Source organism: Palaemon carinicauda, chromosome 6, assembly GCF_036898095.1.
Source record: "Palaemon carinicauda isolate YSFRI2023 chromosome 6, ASM3689809v2, whole genome shotgun sequence".
Classification (NCBI taxonomy): domain Eukaryota; kingdom Metazoa; phylum Arthropoda; class Malacostraca; order Decapoda; family Palaemonidae; genus Palaemon; species Palaemon carinicauda.
In genome coordinates, this window is record NC_090730.1 from 150,081,716 (window position 1) to 150,086,715 (window position 5,000).

A 5,000-nucleotide genomic window follows, 5' to 3' on the forward strand; every position below is an offset into this window, starting at 1 on the left:
AGAAAATACGATTTAAGGCTTAATTATATTTCAATGCTCGCTCAATTATAGTATGAGAATCAGTTTTCGTTTTTTTACATGATTTAATACTTTCGCTTCTTAAAACCCCGTCGTCGTAAAAAAATAAATAAATAATAAATAAATAAATAAATAAATAAATAAATAAATAGATAAAAAAATTCTCGAAGTGTTAGGATTCTAAACATCGGTACAGCACCTCCTCCTCGTAACTCATTATTTACGTCTTTGCAATTGTAGGATGAATATTGCAAGTAGAGTTTTGTCCTTGTCTTCGTATTCGGATAAAGCATGTTAAAATGATCAACCTACGAGGGTATAAGTTCATTGTTTCAGTTTCAGAAAGCAAGAATATTCTTGTTTCATGTGCCCCCGCCATACCGTGGTTCACCTATCATTCCCTCAGTACATCGCTAATTTATAAATATATCTAATAAGTACACAGTATAAATCCCTACATTTTTTATTAAGGATATAATAGGATATACTTACACTAAAGGTTTAAAGGTCGCTCATGAATGGCAGAGGCAAGAGACAGTGGCAATGCCCTAGATGGACAAGCCTGCTTTCCAGCCAAGTTAGGACCACAGAGAGCCAGGTAATGGATGCTGATTACTCAGCAGTTAGACCTATAGGCTACCCCAACCACCCACAATCCTTAGCTCACATAGATGGTGAGGTTGCAGACACAAGAAACATATCGAGCTTGATCGGGGCTCTAACCCCAGTCCGGCAGATCGCGAAGCAGGGACGTTTCCGATTTACTACAACAATCCTTTGCAACGCATATCTCAATAATTTGAATTCGTGCAAAGGTGTAAATTATAAGGATAACAAATCGTGAGCAGATCGTTTTTGTCGTATTTAAACTATTGATCACTATCTTTTATTCCAATTGAGAAATATTCTCACTGTATAATGTAACACACATTCACTCAATAGAATTAAACTGGTATCATATAGGCTATATCTTTGAATGGATATTTTCGAATGATAAAATCTTCACAGAGACTCTCAAACGTATAACTTCTTTTATCATAGTCTAATTATTTTTGTGTAGGCCTAAATGTGAATATTCGTGTTATCCGTATGGTCATACATACAATGTATCTGCATTATTCATATTACTATAGGGATATTTAAGTTATTCTTCATATTAAGTTTATATTACTTTTTATATTTCTATGCGCATCATCATCATCATTATCATTATTGTCATTATAAGTATATACATAATTGTATTATATCATTATGCGCATATTCGTATCATGCACATCTTCTTCAACCATCATTGTCATTATCATTATACGGACAATTGTATTATTCATGTCATCCAAAACAGCAAAAAAAAAAAAAAAATTGAAAACATCAGAGTAAGAGTAATATCCCATTTCTAATATCACCATTCCAAGAACACCAAGAAACTTCCATTTCCCCATTATCTTTCAAATGTCATTCCCCACCTAAGACATCCCCTGCAAGGTTATACATAAATGAAATGACTTCACTTGATGTATAGGAAACGAGAAGGTCAGACCTTTCAGTGTTTTCTTTAATTGAAGTTATTTCATGACGTGACATTTCATGTAGTTGGGCGGCGTTGCTCTGTCTGGTGCTAGTAGGAATTACGTTCGAGTTCTCTCTCTTGGTATGTACAGGTTTTTTTTTTATACTTGAAACATCTTATAGATTTTCGGTGTGTGTAAACACAATACACACACGCAAGCGCGCTTGCTCGCACATGCACGCACATATATTTGTATACATATGTGTGTATGTATATACACAGGTATGTACATTATATATGTATACATATGAACAGTGTATAGTATATTTATATATATACAATATATATATATATATATATATATATATATATATATATATATATATATATATATATATATATATATATACATATTTATACATATATATAGATATACATATATATTTATGTATATGTATATGTATACATATATATGCATATATACATATATATATATTTCTTTATATATATATATATATATATATATATATATATATATATATATATATATATATATATATATATATATACTGTATATCTGGGCGTGTATATAGAAACTAAAAATCTTGCACTGAATGCAGCCTCATCGTTGGGATTGGAGATTAATTTACAATTTTGAATTCTACCCAGATAATAATTGTTGAAATAAATGAATCAGCAAATATTCTATTAATTTCCCTCGTAGATTATACACTGGAATTATCTCACCTTAAAGCGGTCAAGATTTCAGCATTTTGTTAGGTCATCATGACTGGTATTACAATTTCGCTATCTGCATAATAAAATGGTAACTCTCGGTGTTTTAAGTACAATTTCTTATCCAATGGTATTCGTGCATGAGCTGCAGTCCCTGATAGAGCTAGTTTAGTTTATGATAAGACTTGATGAATCTGAAATGATTAGAAAAGACAAATATAATTTTTAAAAAATGGCAGATTAAAGAAACAAAGCTATTGTTGGGTCGTTAAATGTCCGCTAAGTTAATGTAAAATGCAACACTTTTTTACTGTTAAGTAAAGTTACTTTTGTAAAAACTTGTAGCAACCTCTACCATATGTTAATTGTATTTATGTATTTTTACAGATATTTTTAAAGCGATTGAATATTTTTTTTGAACAGGCTGGCTTATTACATCGATACAGAAACCTATATATAGATATAGATATAGAAATGGATGTATGTATGTATGTATGTATGTATAAATATAGTATGTGTGTGTATATATATGTATATATATAAATGTGTGTATATATATATATATATATATATATATATATATATATATATATATATATATATATATATATATATATATGTAGTATATATGCATGCATGCATTCTAAGATTAAACCACAAATATTTCTTGATATCGAATTTACAATACATAAAGAATAATTCCCGTAGGGGAATTATATATGATACGAGAATCTACCCTGATTATAATTCGAACTTGTCTCTAAATCATGATGAAGAAATAGGCAGTCGACTTAGCTTTTCCGTTATCAAGAGAGATGTAAGATGTTTTCTAATCAATTTTACGTGTTCCCTAGGAATTCAGGTTTTTGTACTTGGAATCGAAATAACCGATTACTACCTTTGTGGCTCTTGGCTATTCATGATCATTTTTGCACTACAGTACGGATTTAATACCTTCAAATATCAAGCCTCATATATTCCATAATATCGAATTCAGCTTGAATTCAGGAATGATATACTCATATGCGTACCAAATGCATTCACTGTTAAAAATTTCCCATAAAAAACGGTGAAAATCCTGCAATAAATGTTGCCAAGCATTTACCTTTTTAAAAACGGATATACTGATGTAAAGGAGTGATATTACGTTCACCAACCCGTGAATTATAATAACAAAGTATGGTAAAATTACAGTCGCCTATATTTTACTGAAATACGGCTTAGAACAGTATATTTCTTGCTCAAAATTTCCGATTAAAATTACGGTTTTTTTTTATACAGTGTGGGTTCCATTTCTGGTCAGGGTATATGCGCTTAAAAGGTTTAAAGGTCGCTCATAAATGGCAGAGGCAAGGAACAATCACAATGCCCTAAAGACTGACCATATAGTCTATATATATGATCAGCACCCAAGCCTTATCTCCACCCAAGGAAGGACCAGGAGGCACCAGGCAATGGCTGCAGATGACTCAGCAGGTAGGCCATTGCTCTCCCAAATCCGCCATCCTTATCTCACAAGGATAGCGACGCTGCAAACATTACTAGAAACTATCGAGCTTGAGGGGATCTCGAGCCCCAATCCAACAGATTGCTAGGCAAGGACGTATTCAGTAGGCTATCACAGCCCTATCATACATATTTCCTATTTGTGTATTATTTCCAAGGCAGTATAAATTCGATATCAGCAATCATTTAGGTCTTGATATTTTGAAATATGAAAGCCTTGCATGTTAAAGATAAAGGTATTACAAATATGTGTGTTCAAACTTAGGGATGGGTTACCAAAGTATAGATTGGTTTTTCGATTTTATGTAAGAAATCTAATTTGGTAAGGATAGATATAGCAGAATCAAAATCAACTTACATTTCCATTGATAACCGAATGGATAACTCAACTGTCTAGTTTTCCATAAACCAAAGACGTAAATTCTAATTCTGGCCCGGGGTAGATTCCCCCAATCAAACACAATACCCCATCAAGTATTATTCTCAGGATATAGAGAATTCCATGCCAAGAAGTATTTGTGATTCATTGTTTATAAGTATAAAAGGTAACTATGTTTGATAAAACTATACACACACACACACACACACACACACACACACACACACACACACACACACATATATATATATATATATATATATATATATATATATATATATATATATATATATATATGTGTGTGTGTGTGTGTGTATGTGTATGTATATATATTATATTATATATATACATGTGTATATATATAAATCTATATATATTATGATATATATATATATATATATATATATATATATATATATATATATATATATATATATATATTGTGTGTGTGTGTGCGCGCGCTCGCCGGTGTTTATGTATGTATGTATAATGATAAAGTTGCATAACACTTTTAAGATATTTGCGTTATCATTAAACTTTCATGGTTCATTAAATAAAAATTTCTTCATTCCATTGTCTCTCCTTTCACAGACAATTTGATCTAATAAAGTAGCCTCACCCTTCGCTCCTCATTACATATGATAGATCTGGAAACGGTCGATTTTAATGCACAAGAAAAAAAAATTATTTCTGTTGCGAGACCCTTTAGTAATTTCTAGCTATTTAGAGATGCAGAAATGCAAGGGTGACTTTTGAAAAAAAAATTATGCAATGACTTATTATTTTTCATTAAGTTTACTATAAATTGGTAGCATTGAAGGGAAGTGGAAAGATACCGCTGTCTGTTATTATGGT